This window comes from Tamandua tetradactyla, chromosome 6, assembly GCF_023851605.1.
Source record: "Tamandua tetradactyla isolate mTamTet1 chromosome 6, mTamTet1.pri, whole genome shotgun sequence".
NCBI lineage: Eukaryota > Metazoa > Chordata > Mammalia > Pilosa > Myrmecophagidae > Tamandua > Tamandua tetradactyla.
This window is the reverse complement of record NC_135332.1, coordinates 150,675,464-150,699,287: the sequence shown is the minus strand read 5'-3', so window position 1 is coordinate 150,699,287 and position 23,824 is coordinate 150,675,464. Positions and strand designations below refer to the sequence as shown.

General features: G+C 35.6%; 1 long non-coding RNA gene across 2 annotated transcripts; it reads right to left on the bottom strand.

Moving 5' to 3' along the window:
- Positions 1-9,882: 9,882 nt before the first annotated feature.
- Positions 9,883-23,524, bottom strand: LOC143688951 (uncharacterized). Of its 2 annotated transcripts, XR_013178407.1 has the most exons (4): positions 23,432-23,524; positions 22,303-22,431; positions 14,804-14,859; positions 9,883-9,951 (listed from the first exon to the last, which is right to left on the bottom strand). It is a non-coding gene; the product is annotated as an uncharacterized LOC143688951 (long non-coding RNA). The 2 variants fall into 2 exon arrangements; XR_013178406.1 differs by lacking the exon at positions 9,883-9,951 and having other exon boundaries at positions 14,444-14,859.
- Between the last annotated feature and the right edge of the window lie 300 nt (positions 23,525-23,824).

The following is a 23,824-nucleotide window of genomic DNA, read 5'->3' as shown; positions in this document are numbered from 1 at the left end:
ATTTTGATTATTGAATCATTATATAGAAATTCCTTTTTGCTTTCTGGTATATTGGAGTAGACAAGGGAAATTCCTGAAATCTTCAAATTGTAATCCAGCTGCCTTGATCTCTGATGATTGTATAGCCCTTATCTTCTGCCCCTGTCATTGTAAAAACTTTGCAACTAACCTTCATTTGTACCCAGTTATCCAATTTTTCAATCTTAGAGTCTTGTAATCACTAAAGATAGCCCCTAATGTTTATTAATGAAAGGTCTTGGGTCAGCCCAGAGCTAACCCTCCCCAAATCCAAAGTTATATTGATAACTGAGACTGGATATAACCAAAATGGGCCCACCTGACACATGCAGTAGCTTAGACTTTACCCTTCAAGTCACCTATACCTCATTCTGCCATTTTCTTACACACATTCTGTGACTAAGTATGTACTCTATCTGCACATAGTCAATAATCAGATCACCTCTAATTGCAGCATCTGGGGCCACTGTGCTCATTATCCTAAACCCTGTCCATATTTCTTCTAATAAAACTATCAGAATTACTGCAGTTCAGGTAGACAGATTTTGGACCACTAAGCCACCTGCTCTACTATGCACCTAGTAATAAACACTTTCTCTCTTTGAACCCTGGTGTCTCAGGAATTGATCATTGAGAGTGTCAGACCAAAGAATCCACAGCCTTTATCCGATAACAGTGCCACTGAATCCTCTTGGGATTCAAGTGCTACCAACGAGGTATGCCTCTCTGAACTAATGTTCTTTGATCTGTATCAATTTAGCCAAATTTTATTTCTAGCAAACCACCTACATTACCCAGGTACTTTTATCTTCTAAGTAGCAAAATTTAATTATTGGTTGAATTGTATCCAAAATACACACTTTTTTTTTAGGGGGTTGCAATAGAAAATGAAGAAATCCTACTGTCAGAGCTTTGCAAACAGTGTCAAACTGAGGCCATAAAGCATTAATAATCTGTCCTGTGTTGCCGCTGAGCCTGCTTGATGCTAATGAATTTCCTTTATAGGGCCTTAATCTGTTGCATTTCCTGTGACTCAATCAAGCCTCCCACTCCCTTGAAAAGAGTCATGGACGGTTTTGAAATAGTTTGCATTGTGCACTCTTTATGCTTTGATTGCATCAGAGGTAGTTATATTTAGTCACTAAAATGCAAGCCTTTGCTCATAGAACTAACTACAATACCCTCTTTTACCAAGATAAAGCAGTGCTCTCCACCAATAATAGCAGCGAACTTTTACTGAATACTCACTATGTTCAGGCACTCTTCTGTGCACTTTTCATACATTAACTCATTTGCTCCTCATAATAATTCTAGGAGGTAGATATAATTATTACTCCTTATTTTTTCACATAAGTAAACTGAGACACAGAAGTTTGAATAACTTGATTAAGTTCACATAGAGAAGTAAGGATTCTAACTCAGGCAATCTAGCAGGAGAACCCCTGTAAAACAGTCTCAGTTCCTCTTTGCTCTCTCCTGTCAATGCTGACACCTCCTGGTAATTTACATATAGTCTATACTCCAGCCAAACTGAACTACTTTGTGGTTCTCCAAACACATTCCTATCCTTTCAGTTATAAATTAGATTCCCTTTCTATGCACTCCCATTGCCCCCTGCACTTGCGCAGTCTGTCTGGTTTCCTTATGAGGAATATATCACTGTCTGCCTTTAAACCAGGACATTACACAGGTATTTCAGTAAATTTTGTGGAGGTCAGGATATGGGGGGATATGTACTGGAGGACATTCAGATGGAAATGCTGATTTATTTAACTTTATCATCTGTCGGCCTGTTCAATTTGTAAAGATGGACTCAGAGAAAGGGTGCTAGAGAGAAAAAAATTGTGGTAAAGATCAGATAAAAGGTCTTTTGCTGTGCTAAGAATTAACTCCTTAGTTACTGGATAACAACAAGGCACAGGGAACTATGGAAGGGGCCGGGGTAGAAGGGGAGCTAGAGAAATTTGAGGTAGGGTCTGTTTATCAATGGGTATGGCATTATTTAAATATTTAAATAACCAGTATGTCTTACCAGTATTTCCTGGCTAAAGAGTCTCACTTGATAGCATCTTGTATTAGTTGTCTGAATGAATGGAATATTAAAACCTCATAAATAATCCTTTTCTTATTCTTCTACTCTTTATCACAATAGAAGTATGCTTTGGTTTAGTAATAATCCATGCACATTTTTGTCTCAGAGAAGTGGGGAAATAAATATTCTTCTCTGTGTTGCTTTTCTGAGCAGAATACATTATTGAGCTCTTTGACGTATTCATCATGGAACCTATATGTACAGGTACCAAGTTCACAATACATTTCAAATTCTGTGTTCACTGGTCGTATTTTAATCTCTTCTAGAATTATAATTTCCTTTTACTTTCTGTGTTGGAAATATACAGCTTTATCCTTCTGTTGATAGATGACTTATCTATTGTCATCACAGGGCTGGAAGGTTAAGAATTTAAATCCAAATTTAGAGTATGGATAACTCAGATATACTGGTTATATATTGGATCCCTGCTCTATTTAACTTGTACACAAGGCCTCATACACTTTTTTATTTTGCATGGGCAGGGACCGAGAATCAAACCTGAATCCCCAGCATGGAAGGCAAGAACTCTGCCTGCTGAGCCACCATGGCCCATCCAGGCCTTACATACTTTTGCCTGCTTAACCACTTCCGTCCTTTAGGCATCTGGCTGCTCCTTCATCACCTACATTTTCCTCTTTAATAGATAATTTCTAGTAACATTAAACTATGTTGTTGTTTTCTGATCTTAAAACAAATAACAAATGTAAAATCTCCATTACCTTTCAGGTTTGACCATCACAGTAAAATGTCTCAAAAGAGTTTTTGATATCCACTGTGCCAGTTTCTTCCTCTCTCATTCATTCATTCATTCATTCATTAACTTAATCCAATTGGGTTTCTGTGTCCTCCAGTTCATAAATAACATATATGCTGTCTAATTCCGTGACCATTCCTCATTCCTCATATTACTCAACCCCAAGCCAAGTCAATACTTGGCTTCAAAGATTCAAAGGAGTCGCTGACTCTCTTGTTAGGAGCTAATACAGCTGGTAACTTTAAGTTGAAGCCAATGCTTACTTACCATGAAATGAAAATCTTAGGGCCATTAAGATTTATGCTAAATCTGCTCTTCCTGGGCTTCATAAATGGAACAACAGCATATCTGTTTAACACATGGTTTACTGAATACTTTAAGCCCACAGTTGAGACCTACTGCTCATGAAAAACAAAAGATTCTTTCAAATTATTAGTGCGCATTCACAATACACCTGGTCACCCAGGAACTCTGATGGAAGTATACAATGTGATTGATGTTACTGTACAATGTTGTTTTCAATGCCTGATACCACAACATCCATTCTGTAGTCTATGGATCCAGGAGTAATTTTGAATTTCAAGTCTTACTGTTTAAGAAATACATTTCATAAAGCTTTCAGTGCCATGGATAATGATTCCTCTGATGGATCTGGCCAAAATAAATTGAAAATCTTCTGGAAAGGATTCACTATTCTAGATGTCATTAAGAACGTTCATGATTCATGTGAGAAGGCAAAAATATAGATATTAACAGGGGTTTGAAAGAAATTGATTCCAACCTCATGGATGACTTTGAGGAGTTCAAGTTTTCAAAAGAGGAATTAACTGCAGAAGTAGTGGAGATAATAAGAGAACTAGAATTCAAAGTAGAGCCTGAAGATTTGACTGAATTGCTGCAAGCTCATGATAAAACTTAAATGGATGAGGAGTTGCTTCAGAAATGAGCAAAGAAAGTTGTTTTTTTGAAATGAAATCTACTCCTGGCAAAGATGCTGTGCACACTGGATTTATGATAGTCCATAAACTTAGTTAATAAAACAGTAGCAGGGTTTAAGAGGATTGACTCCAATTTTGAAAGCTCTAATTTGGGCAAAATGCTATCAAATAGCATTGCATGCTACAGAGAAATCTTTCATAAAATGAAGAGTCTATTGGTGCAGCAAACTTCATTGTTGTCTTATTTTTAAAAATTATCACAGCCACCCCCAACCTTAAGCAACCACTACCCTGATCAGTTAGCAGCTGTCAACATCAAGGCAAGGCCTTCCACCAGCAAAAAAAAAAAGCATAACTCACTGAAAGTCTCAGAGGATGCCTAGCATTTTTTACAATAAAGTATTTTTAATTAAGTTGTGTACATTGTTTTTTAAACATAATGTTATTGTACATGTACTAGACTATAGTATACTGCAAAAGTAACTTTTACATGCAAAGAACACAAAATTTGAGTGTCTCACTTTATTATTTATTCACTCACAATTAAGTGAAATATCCCATGCTGTCTCCGAGGAATGCCAACCTTTCTCTGAGCTATCTACATGACATCTGCATTTGGATTTCTAAAAGGAATTTCAAACATAAACATGTCCAAAATGAAATTTTTGTATTTCCAACTTGCTCAATCCTAAATTCTCTCTCTGTGAGTAAATGCTACCACATAAGTATCATCCTTGATGACTTCACCAAGTCCTTTCCCTTCTCCCGCCAGTTTATATGCTGGGTTTTAGCTCCACTGAATACTATAATCACTCCTTGTTTTTTCTCTTGCCCTCCTACTATCCAGTATCCACTTAGCAACCTAAATGATTATTTGAAAATATATATTCAAACCCTCTTAGTAGATGAACAAACAGGCAAAAAATAACAACAGAAGTACTTCTTCCCCGTGCATTTACACTGATCCAATAACCTTACCATCGTCTTTGCCTGGGGTTGGAAAACCAGAGTTCACAGGCCACACAGAGCCCACTGCCTGTTTTTGTAAATATGGCTTTTTTGGAACACAATCATCTCATTCATTAACATATTGTCTGTGGCTACTTTTGTGTTATAAAAGCAGAGTTGAATATTTGTAATAGAGACTATATGGCCCGCAAAACCTATCATATTTACTATCTAGGCCTTTACAGAAGAAGTTTGCTGATCTCTGTTTTATATAGTCCTGCACAATCAAGCTTATACATAACTCTGAATTCGTACTTTTAGCCACTCTGTCTTTAGCTCACTTAAGCCTCTTCCCCAAAGGGTCTTATTCCTATTACAGGACCGGGGTTAGTGCTGTACTGCCGTGAAGGTTTTCTTTGTATTTCTTCTTCTCTCGAATAGGGAATGTTCTTTCCTTTCATCTTTGATTGACTAGTTCCTTCTTATTATCCAGGTCTCACCTCCCTGGAGAGAGGTATTTCTGAACATCTCTTTCTATCACACTTTTTAAAATTTCCTTTAAAGCACTTATCAGTCAGTAATTATCTTTAGGTTTTTGTTATTTTTTCATCTTCTTCCCCAGTAGAAGCTCCATGAAGTAGAACCTCTTTTATCTTATTCATTGTTCTATCCCCAGCAACTAGTACAGTGCTACATACATTGTAGGTACCCAGTAAATATTTGTAAATGAATGATTGCTACCACTGTTTTTGTTTCCCAGATGTGTCTCTCCCACAAAGTTTCCTGCCAGGCATTCTCTTCTGGACATCTGAGGCTGTCACTGCTTCTGTCACTGCAGATTCTTGGGTTAATAAAGTAGAATTTTTGTCCTCTAGACAGCTCTGGACAGCAGAAGCAATACTTTAAGTGAGGAAACTTTCATTCACCTCATTTAATTATTGCATTCTCCTCTTTCCCACCCTCACTACCCTAACCCAGTACAGTTGCTGTGTAGTGTCATAAGTTCAAAGCAAAGTGGTGATCTAGTACCTACAGAGCAGTAGTACTTGGATGGGCAGGAAAAAACAGACAATAACCAAAAATGCCACAGAAACAACAACAACAAAACTGGAATTCGGTGTTACCAAGTTCCAGGGATCTGTGAAACCGGGATGCTGGAAAAAATAAATCACAAAGCAATGAGCCCAATACTCTGCACACAATTTCTCTTTTTTTATTCCTAGGTATTTGATCAATTCCTAGGCTGAACTTGATTCTTAACTAGGCTATACACAAGAGTGATAAAGAAAATAAATGGGATATATGTATAATGATAAATGGGTCAATTCAATGGGAAGGTATAACAATTTTAAATTTATATGGACCTAACAATATTGCCTTAAAATGTCATAATGCAAAACCTGACAAAAGTCCAAGGAGAAAAAGATTGTGTATCCATAATCACATGGCTGGAGATTTTAACCCCTTTTTCTCAGAAACTCATAAAGCAAGCAGAAAAAAATCAGTCAAATTTTAAAAAGGGGTTTGGAACCTTATAATTAACACCCTTTACATAATTAACATATATAACATGCTGTATTCAGCAATGGTAGTTTATACATTTTCTCAAGTATTTGCAAAGTATTTATGTTTGGCCATAAAGCAAGTCTCAGCAAATTTCAAAGAATTAAAATCATACAGAGGGGCCCCGTAAAAACAAAAAAAAATTAAAAAAAAATCATACAGAGTATATCTTCTAATCACAATAGAATCATACTAGAAATTAATAGCATAAAGGTAGCTCAAATATTATATTGAGACATTAGACAATATATGTTATCATAGATCAATGAAGAAACTGCTTGGAAATTAGAAAATAATCTAAAGTGCATGATTATGAAAAATAACATCATAAACCTTCTGGGATTCAGTGAAAGCTATTCTTAGAGGGAAATTCCTAGTTTTTAATGAATTTTAATTCAAAGCTTTTAATGAAGCTTCCTTCTAGAGGAAAAAGACTGAAAATTAAGGAGTGCACAGGTAGTTCAGTGGTTAGAATGCCTGCCTTCCATGTGGGAGAACCGGGCTCAATTTCCAGACCATGCAACCCCTCAAAAAAAACTGAAAATCAATAATCAAGCATATTTTTCAAAGATCAAAAAAATAACAACTAGATTAAATCTAGATAGATTGAAGCAAATAATAAAGATAAAATTAGAAATCAATGAAATACTTAACTAATGTAGCTAAGCATTTGTAATTTTAAAAGCCTAATACAATTGATCAATGCATAGAAAATTTGATTAAGATAGAAAGACACAATATCAGAAATGAAAATGGAAGCATCGCAACAGACCCTATAGACATTAAAAAGGACAATAATGGGATCTGCATAATGTTATGCTAATAAATTTGAACATTTAGATAAAATGGACAAATTTCTTGACAAGTTATCTTAGTAAAATGAATACAAGAGAAGTAGAAAATCTTAATAGTGCTTTATCTATTAAATAAATTGAATCCATATTAATACTTTTACAAAACTATCCACAAAGAAAACTCAAGGCCAAGTTAACTCACTTAAGATTCTTTGAACATTTAAGGAATAAATAATGCAAATCTTATATAAGCTGTCCCAAACAGTACTTCCCAAGTCTTTTTATGAGGTCAGCATACTCTTAATAGCAACATCTGACAAATATACTACAGAAAAAAAAAGATTATAGATCAAATTCTTTCATTAGCATAGATTAAAAATGCCAAACCATATAATTGGCAAATCAAAACCAGAAATTTAGAAAAAGTATTATACATCATAACTAGTGTTTATTCCCAGAGTACATGATTGACTTATATACTAATAAAGCTTTTAGAAGGCAATATAAGGACAATGTATTCATGACCTTAGAGTAACAAAGAATTTTTAAAATGATATGACACTTTAAACTTACTACAAAGAAAAAGATTGATAAATTTGTAAATTTAAGTTTCTGAATATAAGAACTTCTGTTCATCAGAAGACATGCTACAGAGTTTAAAATATGAAGCTATATAGTGAGAGAATTTATTTACAACATATACAAAATATTTACAGATTTGCTAACAATTGATTAGTATCCAAAATATATAGATAACTCCTCCAAATCCAAAGAAAAGACAATTCAGTGGAAAATTTTCAAATGCCAATAGAACATGTGGAAATGTTCTCAGCCTTGAATAGTGATTCAGGTAATGCAAATTAAAAATTCTCTACTTTCCAGATAGACAAAAATTAAAAAGGTTTGCAACATCAAAATGTTATCAGAGATATAGAACAAAAGCACCTTCATATACTTCTGATGAGAGGATAGATTGGTACAACCAATTTGGAACATATTTGGGCACTATTTTTAAAAGGTGAATGCATAAATATATGACAAGCAATTCCATTTGTAAGTATAAATTACAAAGAAACTTGAGCAAATGTGCATCAGAATATATATGTATAAGAATTTTCAAGCAGCACTCATTCATGTTAACCAAAAAATGGAAACAACCCAAATATGCAGTAGCAGCAGAATAGATTAATAAAAAGTTATTATATTTATATGAAGGTATATAATGCAATAATATAAATAAATTAGCTCCATAAAATGGCTTAAATGAATTCCACTAACATAAGATTGAGCTATGGAAGCAATATACCAAAGTATACTTAGAGTATGGATCCATTTACATGAAATTATGATATAGGTAAAAATAAGCTTTATTGCATAGAGATGCATAAAGTGGATATAAAATCATGGGGGAAAAGCAGGGAGGAGATTACTGTAAAATACTAGGTAATGTTGATCTTTGGTAGAACAAGGGCTGAAATAGGAAAAGGACAGATTAAGAGCTTCTGGACTGCTGACAGTATTTTTATTTCTTGATTATTACATGGATGCTTGCTTTTTAATTTTTTATTAAATTTTGTATTTATTTTGTATATATTTTTACCTATGTATTTCACACTGAGACCACTGAATAAAGAAATAAGAAATGATAATAAAATGATGTCAGAGTATATTGTGGAGGCTAAGAATTAAATTAGCAATATGGGGATAGTTTCTGATTTCTGAGAATTAAAACAACTGACCCAGACATTTTAAATTAATGTACTTGCTGTCAATGTGCTGTCAATTTCCTAAGTTTAAATTATGCTTGGTACTTTTTATATGACTGTCATTTACTGGAATAACATCAAGGAACTTCCTAATTTTGCTGAAGTGATTATTCTCTACTTTTAATCAATCATTATTATCCTTTTAGAAGGTGGATGCTAGATTTATTGTTTATTTTCACTTGAGAATTTGCTTTGCAAATTAAAAAAAGAGTATTTGACAAATAGAACTCTGCAGGATGGTAATAACTTCCCCCTCAAAAAATCAAAAACAGGTTTACTAAAATGGATATTTTGTATTTAATATGATTACTTAATCATAATGAACTGGCATAACTGACACTTCAGTTTTCATTGACTATAAATCAACTTAGTAAATAAATTAGAAATATATATTCACTTACCAAAATTAATTACCACTATATTTTTAAAAAGGCTTCATAATGGTAGACATGTTTAATTTAAAGTGTGATTTTATTCTAATCTATCATATTTAATGGATCTCTTTTCCCTTGAGGAAAAGCATTTCTAATACTCATGCATTGTTGTATAAAGGGCATTGGTCAATGTATATAGTAGGCAACAAATTCAAACTCATAAATCATACTATGTATTTGGAACAAATAAGTCATTTATTTTTATTTTTAATTTTGAGTTTTGTTTTTGTTAAAGAACTTTAGTGAATGTAAGTATCAAGAATAGTATGTTAGATGTTCACAGGTCTGCATACCCATTCCACATTTTCATATAAAAATACCTAGGAGCAACTGAATTTGTTTGGAAATGAAATCGAACTAAAAATGTAATAAATGAATTTCTAAATTTCTCATTGCTGCTACTCAAGATTCTAGTTTAGTAACAATAAAATGAATGAATATGAATCTTGAGTTGGTCCTTTGGGCACTTTTGAAATATGGGGAGAATAAAATTTTTCCATTTCAGGTTCTGCCAGTGTTTAAGATTCTGAGTAGCTTTGTCTTCCAGGATTACACATTGGCAGGAGTTATGCATTCTCAGCAGTTGATGCTCAGTAGTTGGACTGACCACACAGTTACAGCTGCTTTTCATCCTTTGCCAATATCTAGGAGAGCAAAATTGTACTGAAATAGCATTCAATCCTATTAAATTGCTTACATCTCTTTTTCAGAGTGTTCATTAGCCTTCCCAATGTACTTCTACAACAACAAATATTTACCACTATTAAGGAAATATTATATATTCATCTGTTTATTTAATAGCATTCCATACCAGATAACTTGAAGGCAAATATTACTAACCCTATTGTTCTAGTTTGCTAGCTGTCAGAATGCAATATACCAGAAACAGAATGGCTTTTAAAAAAGGGAATTTAATAAGTTGCTAGTTTACAGTTCTAAGGCTGAGAAAATGTCCCAATTAAAACAAGTCTATAGAAATATCCAGTCAAAAGCATCCATCCAGGGAAAGATACCTTGGTTCAAGAAGGCCTATGAAGTTCAGGGTTTCTTTCTCAAGTGGAAGGGCATGTGGTGAACACAGTCAGAGTTTCTTTCTCATCTGGAAAGGCACATGGTAAACACAGTCAGGGTTCCTCTCTTATCCGGAAGGGCACATGCCGAGCACAGCATCATCTGCTAACTTCTTCTCCTGGCTTCCTTTTTCATGAAGCTCCCTGGAAGGCATGTTCCTTCTTCATCTCCAAAGGTCACTGGCTGGTGGACTCTGCTTCTCGTGGCTATGTCATTCTGCTCTGCTCTCTCCAAATCTCATTCTCCAAAATGTTTCCTCTTTTATAGGACTTCAGAAATTTATCAAGACCCACCCAAATGGGCAGAGACATGTCATCACCTAATCCAGGTTAACACTTGATTAAATCACATCTCCAGGGAGATGATCTAATTACAGTTTCGAACATACAATATTGAATAGGGATTATTCTGCCTTTACAAAATGGGATTTAGATTAAAACATGGCTTTTATAGGGGACATATATCCTTTCAAACCAGCACACCTATACACAAGTAGAGAAATTGAGAGAGAATTAAATAATTTATAGTGACTCATACAGAGAGTATACCACCATTAAGAATATTTAAAAGATGCAGGTGTGGTGGTCCCTATCTTATCTCTGTCTAAATTTCCTGGCTGGCCCCTGCAGAAATGGATAAATCCTGGAGACTGACTGTAGTGTAAATCACTGCAAGCTCAACTGAGTAATAACCTTATTCACAGCTGTCTACTGCTGTAGTACCATTGCTAGAGACAATTCATAATGTCTCAAGTACTTGGTATGCAGCCACTGATTTGATGACTGCATTGTTCTCTATTCCAGTGTAGTAGTTTGTAAGGTTTTGTGTTCCAGAATAGATTGTGATCTTTTAATCCATCCCTGTGGATATAGACCTATTATAGGTGGGACCTTTTGATTAGGTTATTTCAACTGAGGTGTGACCCACCTCATTCAAGAGGGTTTTTATCCTCTTAGCGGAGTCCTTCGTATGAGGATAAAAGATGGGAAAAAAAACCAGAGAAGTTTAGAGAAAAAGCCCCTGGAGGGCTGAGAGAGGACATACAAAGAACAGAGAAGAAGCCACTGAAGTCAGAGGCTTAAAACAGTGAAAACCAAGAGAGAAGAAGCAGCAGACTTCACCATGTACCTGGCCATGTGACAGAGAAGTCCCAGATCGCCAGCAGTCTTTCTTTAGAGAAGGTATCGTCCTGTTGTTGCCTTAATTTGGACATTTTCATGGTCTTAGAATTGTAAAATTATAAATTAATAAATCCCAATTGTAAAAGCCAATGTATTTTTGCTATATTGCATTAGGCAGCTTTACCAAACCAAAACATCCAACCAGAGAAATGGATCAAACACAGGTTGCATTCACGTGAATGAGTCAAAAATACTCATTTATGCTTTTGCTTCAGAGCTGTTCTAACTCCCACTACCCCCACCATCACCACCATCTTCCCTCCCCACATCAAAATGTAGTCTGAAGAGATCTGGACGAAGTCCCTCTGAACAGAGATTTATCTATCGTGTCAGTGGCACCATGCAGATTGAATAGTATGAGCAAGGGGTGGGTAGTGTGATAGAAGTTACATGTGTTCTTGGTAGTAAGATAAAATCTATGAAGATTCAGGGACTTCTTAGTTCCCTGGAATGTTTAGTTGTCCAGAAATCAAGGGAGTGCTGGGATCTCTTCTCCAAAATGAAGGATAACTTTATGGCATCCCCTGTCATAAAGAAGGAAGCACTTTGAGTTCTGAGGCACCACTTTCCATATCTAGGGCTACTGTCTGATCCTTATATGGACCAAGAACATGGAAAGCTACCAGCTTTGAGAGGGGCTAGGAGCAGGAAAGGGCTCTGAAGTAGATCCAGAATGCAGTGTGCAAGCAGCCCTGCAACCTGGCAGACTCTATTGTTAGAGCAATCATGGATGGGGAAAGAATATATGGTGGCGATTATAGCAAGCCCCAGGTAGAATCGTAACACAGGTCAGAGTTTTAGCTGGACGCATGGCTGCCCTTAGACTATATTTCCTAGCCTCCCTTTCAGCTTTATGAGACTAAGTTCTAGCCAATGGAGCATACTCCAATTTTAGGGGAGTATGGATGTGATGTGTGGTACTCCTGCTTGTGTCCCTAAAATTGAATCTGTGTTTTCTCCATGCCCTTTCTCCCTTCTCACAGGCCTCATGATGAAGAGAACAAGAGCAGCTTCTTTGGATGAATTAGAGATTGCAGAGCCTCCCTTGCACCCCTGGAACCTCTATCTCTGGACCATGACATGAAAGAAAAATAAACTTCTTATTTGAATAGTTGAATTTGTGTCTATTTGTTTAATCAGTTTGGATTGTGCCACAAAGTACTATAAGGGCCATTTGACCAAGTTTTTTTTTTTTTTTTTTTTAAAAAGAAGAGGGCAAAATAAAGCTTGAAAAAACTATAGAAAGTTTAACTTGTGTTTTCTTTCTGTGAGCATGAATGGCAGCATGTAGTCAAAATTAGACAAAATACAAACATGCATGCAGCTTCCTATCCCAAGAGAATTGAATAGATGAATGTGGTATTTACTTTAAACCTTACCAAAATCATACTATCATGCTCAGAGAAAGAAAATAAATGAGGGGACAGGGGTGGGAGTCCTCATATTTGAGGATCTGTAGTGAACTCTCTGGATACCAGTGTTCATTTATATATTACAGTTTAGTTCAAAAAGTCTTCTTGTCTGTATTCTGAAGCAAAAATTCACCCAGCTGAAGCCACTATATACAGGGCTTTTTCTCCTGCCTTTTAGTGGGACCAGAAGGTATCACTGGTGGGGAGCACAGGTCCAATAAGGCAGTTTTGGCCTTTGTACTCCAAGATGTGAGAGCTAAGAATGAGAGAATCTCCAGTGACAGCACAGCTGTTTTTCTGGGGAACAGAAAACAGCAAGCACCACAGCACTGGTTCCCACTACATCGCATTTTAAATCTGCATTGTGCTTTTATTAGTTATGCATCCATCTTCTCAGTATCAAGATTTTTTGAAAAGATTTTGTTCTTAGACCTTCATGATTATCACCTTGAAGTTAAATGAATTGAAATTAAATCATTCATGAACTAATTTATATGCAGCAGAAAATCCAAAATAACTGCCATGTCTAATACTTATAAAATTATTATTTAGGAGGTGAGAATATTTTAATAATTAATATAAATAATTAGCATATTATATGACTATTCTGGCTGTACTGACTTTATGAAAAAGGATTTTAAACTATCTGTGAAAAACCTGTATCAAGTATACTCGATCTTGATTAAAACTCAGTAATAATTTTATTTGATTTTTTTCTTTCTTTTATAAGAAAATAAGTGCATTTGAAATGCTTCATTAACTAAAAAATGTTTTAAGCCATCCACAGTTGAATTTGTACTTATGAAATACGTAGATATTTTCTAGGTATAAAATTTTAACTGCTGCTGAATTCAACTGAAGTACCATAAAAAACATAACTAACATAGCCCATAATTCTATTTTTCATTTTAACAACCTTGGCTAAACATTTGCTCAGAATTGAGGTTTTGGAATAAATCTGTTTTAATGACTATGACCTCACTTCCCTAAAGAATTTCTGCCAGACTTCCTGGGGCACAACTGCCATCCTTGGATTCCAAATAGGACCAGAGTGGGAACCTTGCCTTGCAAGAAAGTAGGAGCCGATTCAACAGCTGAAGAGTCTACCCTTACGTATTTATCCATTCCTTTGTTTCAACATGCAATCTCCCTTAAAATACAAATACCCTGGAAGTGTGGGGTTAAAACTTTGCAGCATCCACCGTTCTTTGCTCCTTGGTTTAAAAAAAATACTTTAACCTTAAGAAATGTAACTGAGGGGAGTAATTAGATTGTATCTCTAGGTAGGTAGGAAAGAGTTTATTTTACAGCCCACAGCACTGCCTAAGGGGGTTGTATGGAAGTTCTTGAACCTCAGTTATCAGTAGGGGCTAGAAGGAAAGGCTCGAGAGAGATTCAAAAATTTAGAAATGGGAGGCAGAGGCAGAAACTCTGGCTTAGATATGAAGAACCTTGATTTTTTTTTCCAGATATATAAATAAAGCTACAAATTATCTGGTGAAATATATCCAGGGCAGATTCAGCTTTTGTGGGACCTGAAGCTTATATATCTTTGGAGGCCTCCTGGGGGGGGGGGGGGGAAATAAGATTTGAATACAAAAATAGGTAGAGGACCTTGAAAGAGGTTTATAAAAGTGAGGAGCCTTGAAGCTTCAACTCTGTTAGCTTCATGGTTACAGCCTCCTCTGGAGGTAGATGCTGGAATTTCAATTTTCATATGACACAGCTGAGACCCAAACATAACAAAAGACTTGCCAACTAATACATAGAGTTACAACTTGAACTTGGTCTAAAGAAGCACAATAACCATTTTTTCTATTACACAGTGGAACCTTTCTATGTGACCTCAGGCAAGTTACTTCATCTCTTTGGTCCTTTGGCTGTGAATCTGGAAAAATGAAAGGTAAAACAAAATGAATTTAAATTTCTTCTGTTTGATGAAAGCACTGCCCATTTACATAAGCCAAAAACAAGAAAATTGTCCTTGTTACTTCTTTCAATCTCACCCCTACATCTAACAGAGAGAGTATAGCATAGTAACTGTTAGTACTGCTGTGACAGCCTGTGTGTGTGTGTGGCGGGGGGAGGGTTTGTGGGGGGCATTCCAAATTCTGCTACTTATAGCTGTGGATGCTTGGGCAATTTACATGGACTTTCTATGCTTCAAATTCCTCATTTCTAAGTTGGGGATGGCAATAGTACTGAAAACATAAGTGATGATTATAAAATAACTTCATGCATGGGACAATAAGAATTAGCAATTATTATTTTCTAACTAATCACCAAATCAAGAACAGCCCTGTGTGGGTTTGAACCTGTTGTGTACTCCTAGGAAAGCCAGGCCTTTTCATCCTGATTCAATGTTGTTGGGTGGGATCATTTTTATTAAGTTGTTTCCATGGAGATGTGACCCACCCAATCGTGGATGTGACCTTTTAATTAGGTGGTTTCCATGGAGATGTGTCTCTACCCATTCAAGGTGGGGTTGCTTACTGGAGTCCTTCAAGAGGAAACCACTTTGTGGATCAAAGATCTAAACATCAGGTATAAGACCATAAAACAGTTAGAGGAAAATGTAGGGAAATATCTTATAAATCTTGTAATTGGAGGCAGTTTTATAGACCTTACACCCAAAGCAAGAGCCCTGAAGAAAGAAAGAAAGAAATGGGAACTCCTCAAAATTAAACACTTTTGCGCATCAAAGAACTATATCAAGAAAGTAAAAAGACAGCCTACACAATGGGAGATAATATTTGGAAATGACATATCAGATAAAGGTCTAGTATCCAGAATTTATAAAGAGATTGTTCAACTCAACAACAAAAAGACATCCAATCCAATTACAAAATGGGAAAAAGACTTGAACAGATACTTCTCACAAGAGGAAATACAAATGGCCAAAAGGCACATGAAGAGATGCTCAACTTCCCTGGCCATTAGAGAAATGCAAATCAAAACCACAATGGGATATCATCTCATGCCCACCTGAATGGCCATTATCAACAAAACAGAAAATGACAAGTGCTGGAGAGGATGTGGAGAAAGAGGCACACTTATTCATTGTTAGTGGGAATGTCAAATGGTGCAACCACTGTGGAAGGCAGTTTGGCGGTTCCTCAAAAAGCTGAATATAGAATTGCCATATGACCCGGCAATACCATTGCTAGGTATCTACTCAAAAGACATAAGGGCAAAGACACAAACAGACATTTGCACACCAATGTTTATAGCAGCATTATTTACAATTGCAATGAGATGGAAACAGCCAAAATGTCCATCAACAGAAGAGTGGGTAAACAAACTGTGGTATATACATACGATGGAATATTATGCAGCATTAAAATGAAATAAAGTTATGAAGTATGTAACAACATGGATGGACCTTGAGGACGTTATGCTGAGTGAGATTAGCCAAAAACAAAAGGACAAATACTGTGGTCTCACTGATATGAACTGACATTAATGAATAAACTTGAAATATTTCATTGGTAACAGAGACCATCAGGAGATAGAAATAGGGTAAGATATTGGGTAATTGGAGCTGAAGGGATACAGATTGTGCAACAGGACTGAATATAAAAACTCAGAAATGGATAGAACAATACTACCTAACTGTAATATGTTAATTATTATGTTAAATATGTTATGTTAAATTATGTTAAAACACTGAATGAAGCTGAATGTGAGAATGATAGAGGGAGGAGGGCTGGGGGCATAAATGAAATCAGAAAGAAAGAAAGACGATAAAGATTGAGGTGGTATAATCTAGGAATGCCTAGAGTGTATAATAATAGTGACTAAATGTACAAATTCTAAAAATGTTTTTGCATGAGGAAGAACAAAGGAATGTCATTATTGCGAGGTGCTGAAAATAGATGGTAATTAATATTTTAAAATGTCACCTTATGTGTGAGACTAAAGCAAAAAATGTTTATTTGTTACAAAATTTATATTTTGACTAGTGCATTTCCTAATATAACTTATGTAGATAGCTTGATTGAACACCATAAGTACTTGGAATCTCAGATAGGACATGAGATTTTGTTGGTTTGTCCAGAGTGATGCCCCGATGAATCCCAGAGTGATTCGATCAGTGAGTGGAAAAGTATTTGCAAAGAATGGTGAGAACAGGGAGAAATTCAACTTCCCCAAGTTGAATTCTTGATATTCTCACAAGCAGTGTGTACAACCAAAGTTATAGGCTGAGCCCCCAGTCTTGGGGTTCGTTCATATGAAATTTAACCCCACAAAGGATAGGTCAAGTCTACTTAAAATTTAGGCCTAAGGGTAACCCCCAAGAGAGCCTCTTTTGTTGCTCAGATGTGGCCTCTCTCTCCAGCCAAGACAACAAACAATCTCACCACCCTCCCCCTGTCTACGTGGGATATGACTCCCCGGGGTGTGGACCTTCCTGGCAACATGGGACAGAAATCCTAGAATGAGCTGAGACTCAGCATCAAGGGATTGAGAAAACCTTCTTGACCCAAAGGGGGAAGAGTGAAATGAGAAAAAAGTGTCAATGGCTGAGAGATTCCAAACTGAGTTGAGAGGTTATCCTGGAGGTTATTCTTATGCTTTAAGTAGATATCACCTTGTTATTCAAGATGTAGTGGAGAGGCTGGAGGGAACTGCCTGAAAATGTAGAGCTGTGTTCCAGTAGCCATGTTTCTTGATGATGATTGAATAATGATATAGCTTTCACAATGTGTGTGATTGTGAAAACCTTGTGTCTGATGCTCCTTTTATCTACAATGTCAACAGATGAGTAGAACATATGGAATAAAAATAAATAATAGGGGGAACAAATGTTAAAATAAATCTAGTTTGAAATGCTAGTGATAAATGAAAGCAAGGGGGAAGGGGTATGGTACATATAATCTTTTATATTCTGTTATTGTTTTATTTCTTTTTCTGTTATTTTTATTTCTTTTTCTGAATTGATGCAAATGTTCTAAGAAATGATGAATATGCAACACTGTGATGATATCGAGAATAACTGATTATATATGTAGAACGGAATGATATGTTAATGTTTTTGTTTGTTCTTAATTTTTTAATTAATAAATTAATTAATTTTAAAAAGAGTCAAAAAAAAAAGAGGGAACCATTTTGGAAAAAACTTCAGAGTCCACACAGCCAGAGAAACTTTGGAGATGCTGAAAAAAAAATGCCCAGGGAAATCTGTTTTGAAACCAGATGCCAAAGGACCAGAAGGCATCAGCCATGTGCCTTCCTAGATTGCTCTTTCTTGTGTCAAGGTATTTTTATCTGGATGCCTTAGATCAGACATTTTTATGGCATTAGAACTGTAAACTTGTACCTTAATAAAGTCCCTTTATAAAAGCCAACCCATTTCTGGTATATTGCATTTCCAGCAGCATTAACAAACTAAAATAAGCGCCTATCAATATTTGTGAACATCTTCCTTTTCCTCATTTTTTTTTTCTTTTACCATTTGCAATCACAATGCTTCTCAGAATTCACTTCAATATTAGGACAGAACCAACCGGAGCTGCATACAATAGGTCTAAGTTTCTAGAACTTGCCATTCTTTTTTGTTGCCCTAGTTAAGTTTGTTTGTTTACCTACTACTGCTAAACTTTCTTTCATTCAATGAAACTTTCTGGACTGCTGTACAAGCAACTTGAAATCTAATAGTGGTTGTTAGCAGTGGTAAGATTGAGAGTAAAAATACAAAATGAAAAGGGCGAGATGGAGGTACATGCAGAGAGAAGTGGGACCAGTTCATAAATCTGTCAGTGTCTGCAGAAAGCTTCATGGCAGTGAACTGTCTAAATGGTTTCTCAGGCAATCAGAAAGCATCCAGGGTAAGGGAAAGAGCTTGCGCAAAGGCATGGAAGTGCATATGCAGTCTTCTCCCCAATCCCTTTTCCTACTCAATCTTCATGAGAAATGGAAGGTTTTTCCTCTCTGTCATTCCAAGGCTGCCAGATTTACAGCAGCAAAGGCCTTTACAAATATACTTCAAGATGAAAAAGTTGAGTTGATCTACTCAAGACTGCTGGCTAGTCTTAGGACCTCTCTACCTCTATGAGGTATGTTTGTTTTCAATTACCTTTGCAACTTTAAAAAATATACTTACCACATTTGTTTCTTTTTCCTTCAACTATAGATGATTTATCTTGATCTCTAGCTTTGTAAAATGAGACTATAAACATCCCTATCTTTCTCTTCATTTCTCTTCTGCCTCTACTTTTTCCCACGTACTAAACAATTCAGGTGGGAAATGTTTCCCAGAAAAGGGTTCAGGCTCTTTCTATTCTTTTGTCACCGTCCATCTGATGAAGAAATATACTTTCAATTTTTTTCTTCTTCTAGAAGAGCACAGTCTCTTCAGAATAGCTCCCTTCTTTCAGATGTATAGTTTTGCATAGTCCTTTGTTTCCTCATTCATAAAATAGGATGCTAAGTGTTCCTACTTGAGGATTAACAAACCAAAGTATGTAAATTAGTTACCATGCTGTCTAGCACATTACAAACATTCAATAAGTATTTGCTTATAATTGTCATTATTATTATTATTACTATGATTATTTATCACCATTATCATATTCTCTCCAGGGGAGTTTGGTAATAACCTGTGTTCTTTTCCCTGGTAAATACTTTCCAGAATGAACACAGTGACAATCCATTTCCAAGTTCTAGAAATAATGAACAAAAGGTTAAATATACTGGTGAGTATCTCCTAATCAGGGACACTTCTTTTTGTTATTGCCAAATCTATTTTTATGTTGACATATAATAATTAGTTTGCATTCTTATAAACCTCTGATTTAAAAAAAAAAACTAAGTGACTAAACATTCATAAGAGACAGCTACTTTGTTGTAGTGGAGGGAATGGAGCCCAAGTCTCTGGCATGGCAGGCAATAACTCTGCCTGTTGAGCCACCGTGGCCCACCCTAAACATTCTTTTAACAAGTAATTTCAAAAGGTATGTTCAAAATAGGAATGACATCAGGGAGAGTTTGATGCCGAAGGGATGGTTTTAGAGCACAAAGTAATTAGGATTTCTTGGCAGGGGGGGAAACTTTAACAAAAATAAAATCCAATTCTTTGTTCATGAAAATTTAATGTTGTACATTTAATAAACCTTATTATTAAAAGATTAATTTCTTTATCCCCAATTTTAGGAGAAAAGCATGTTAATGAAGGCCTTGTATTCTGAGTACATACATTTAAAATAGTGATTGAATTAGTGCCCTATTCTAAAATGTTCTACTTTGATATAATGAATATGAAATATCAACTGTGTCTTCAAGAATGACAAATTCTGGAATGGTTAAGTGTTCAGCATGGAAAGATACTATATTTAATAATGAAATAGTTTGTTGGCTCAGATAAGTCCTTTAGAGTTTATTACACATTGTTATTGTGTTTCTGATGATTGTGTGGTTAAATACCTTTGAAAGCCTCTATCAATAAAGAGTAACACCCTTGCCTAATTGAAAAGTGAGAAATGAATGATTTGTTAAAGTAAATCATAACACAGTGGTAGTCAAAGCATCAGAATCTCAGTTGTGGTGGATATGAATCTCTACTAAATGTTTTGCCTAGAAACTGTAAACTCTAATTCAGAAAAGCTAATAGAATATTCACTAATTCTTCTAATTATCTACTCATTCAACATTTTCTTATAAGATCAAATATATTCTCTTTTAGTTTGTAAGCTGCTGAAATACAAAATGCCAGAAATGGAATGGCTTTTAAAAAGGGGAATTTATTAAGTTTCAAGTTTACATGTTCTAAGGCCATGAAAATGTCAAAATTAAAGCAAGGCTATAGAAATGTCCAATCTAAGGCATCACAGAAAGATGCCTTGATTCAAGAAGGCCGATGACATTCAGGGTTTCTCTCTCAACTGGAAAGGCACAGGGTGAGCATGGTGATGTCTGTTAGCTTTCTCTGCTAGCTTTCTCTCCAGGCTTCTTGTTTCTCGAAGCTCCCCAGGGGGAGTTTTCCTTCTTCATCTCCAAAGGTCTCTGGCTGCCTGGGCTCTCCTGGCTCTTTCCAAAATGGTTCTCTCTTAAAGGGCTCCAATAAACAACCCCACCTTGAATGTGTGGGGACACATCTCCATGGAAACCATCTAATCAGAAGTTACGACCCACTATTGAATGGGTCACATCTCCATGGAAGCATTCAGAAAACTCCTACCCAGCAAACACAAAATGAGAATTAAAGAACTTGATTTTTCTGGGGTTCACAACAGATTCAAACTTACATATATGATGAAGATGACATTAAGTGCTATATATACAAAGTTTAAAAGAAGTCGACCAGGAAACTGCTGTCAGGGAGCTGAAAAATTAATGCGGCATAGTAAACTGTGACCTGTACTTTGAAAGAAACAGAGAAAGACCAGTAACATTCTTGGAGGATGTGATATTTATGCTGAAGTCTGAAAATGCCCAGGAGCCAGTCTTATCATTCTAGGTCTGAAAATGCCCAGGAGTCAGTAATAGGAAGAATGATTGGAATATTCCAGCAGGTGAAATACAAACACAAAGACCCTGGGGTATGCACGAGTTTGAGAAACAGGAAGAAAACCATAGGGATAGGTTAGTGAATGAGGGGAAAAGTGGATTGAAATGAATTTGAACAGGTAGACAGGGGTCAGACTATGTATATAATATAGTAAGGCAGTTATATTTTAATTGATATGCAGTGGGGACACAATTTTTGGAAGGAAACAATCCTGCCATTAATATAGAAATTATACATTGACTTATTCCTTTGAAATAACAGAAATTGTTCTACTTAAATTATGCCACAAACTTGGAAGCAATATAACGGAAGGAAGAAGAGAAATGGAGGAGGCATTGTGGTGGTAAAGAACTGTAAAGAATTGAGACGGAAAGAGAGAATGCCCAAGAGCTGTCAGCATGAGATTATAAGAAAAGATGAGATATACTTTTCATATGGAGTTATTTTTGTTTTGAATACTATCCTTTCCAGAGATTGGAAGCCTATGTTTCTAAAAGGGTTATAATTCTTTCAACAAATTTTCATTGATATTTTGAAAAATAACTGGAATTTCTCAATTTAAACAAGATTTAATTTATTCAGACCTTTATAGAAATTGTGAAGGAGGATAATGGGGAAAAGTGGAAACCTGTTTAGTGCAGTCAAGTGGGTGCTTCAGTTTTGGAAGACAATCTTTCATTCATTCAGTTGAGAAATATTTTGTGTGAGGATCATATGAAAGTCTCAGTAAGGCTATCTGAGGTGTACAGATTTGAGTAAAATTTACACCCTGCCTTCAAACCCACTTACAATAGAAATTTGATATGACTCACAGATCCCTTTTACCTGTCACTCAAGGGTTGCAGCTTAATTCATTTTCTCCCAAAACAAAATGTGTTAATTGCCAACTAAATGCCAACTATCACCAATTCTTGTACATGTCTTCTCTAGAATTTTATTCTTTCTGAATGAAATCTGTAAAAAAAAGAGGGACAAACAGTGTATATTGTGTACCTATAGGGTGCCAGTCAATATGCTGAATACAGTTTGACTTTATTTTCACTCCTTACAAATTTATTATCTTCCCCCTTTTATAAGGAAATTAAGACCCACAAAGTTCATAAAATTTGTTAAAATTCAACTATATATTATGTAGCAGAGATGGAATGTGAATATATCTTTCTGATTATAAAGCCCGTTCTCTCTCCTATTCTTAGCTATTTCTGGGTCTGTACTTGGTTCAGTAAAGTAATTTTAGAACAGTTAGTTTGAAGGTATATTTAGATATACAGAAGTGGAAAGATATCCAAGACATTGTTGTATGAAAAAAAAGCAAGTTGAAAGTCAAAACATATCCATTTGTTAAGTAATAAATCCCAAATCAAAGACTAACTGTACAAATATATAGGGAAGGGCATTAAGGGTATACACAGAACTGGTTACACATTTGCTTCCCAGAAAGCAGTGTCATTAAAGTGAAAAGGGAAACATTTTCCCTGTGCTCTGTATAGTTTAAATTTTTTACAAGAATGAATTCATGTGTTCATACCCATGTAATTAAATAAAACAGATATATAAGTAAATTCATTTTGCTTTAATTAAAATAACTGTGTGGCAAGAAAAGCAGTGCAGTTACATGTATATAGAAGGGAGTTTTAGAGACAGTTCCTTCATTCTAAGCAGAGGTACGCTTTCTGTGGAGTCTTACTGGATAAAGAGACTAACCATGTAGTAACAGATTTTATTGGAGCAGAACATTTCATACTGCCATGTCTGTCTAAGATGTTACTGTAGATAAATGCAACCTCAAGATTCTAAGTCATTACAAGACCTCCAAAGAGCAGACCACAAATGCCATTAGTGAAGTTTGTCAACACAGACCCTGCTGTGGGACTGGGATTCTTGTCTGTAGACCTTTCATAGCAGCAATAATAATGAAAAGGCCCTTGTTTTTCCCATAAACACATTCTCTTACCTTTCACAGTGCTTGCCAAGCACTATTTCTGAATGTTAGTTTTCAGATGTTTTTATACACCCCTTGGGATATTCAGTGTGCTGTTTCCATGGCTACTCTTTCTGAAGAGTTCTTTTTGGTGACTGCACAATCTGCAATGACTCAGATATTTCAAGATCTTCAGTAGAACAGAGCATCTTTTTCATGAGGGTGTAATTTCCTCATCTTGGTCTAGCTATCAATTGCTATGACTCTGATGCTAATGTTAATATCTGTTTCCTTCTCAAAGCTTTTTCTCAAGCATTTACCATTGGATAAGGGAGCATCCTTGTATGACGAGAACAAATTCTGTCATATGAAAAGAAAAACTGTTCTCAGTGAAAAAACCATGATAGAACATGACTAGAACTTCCA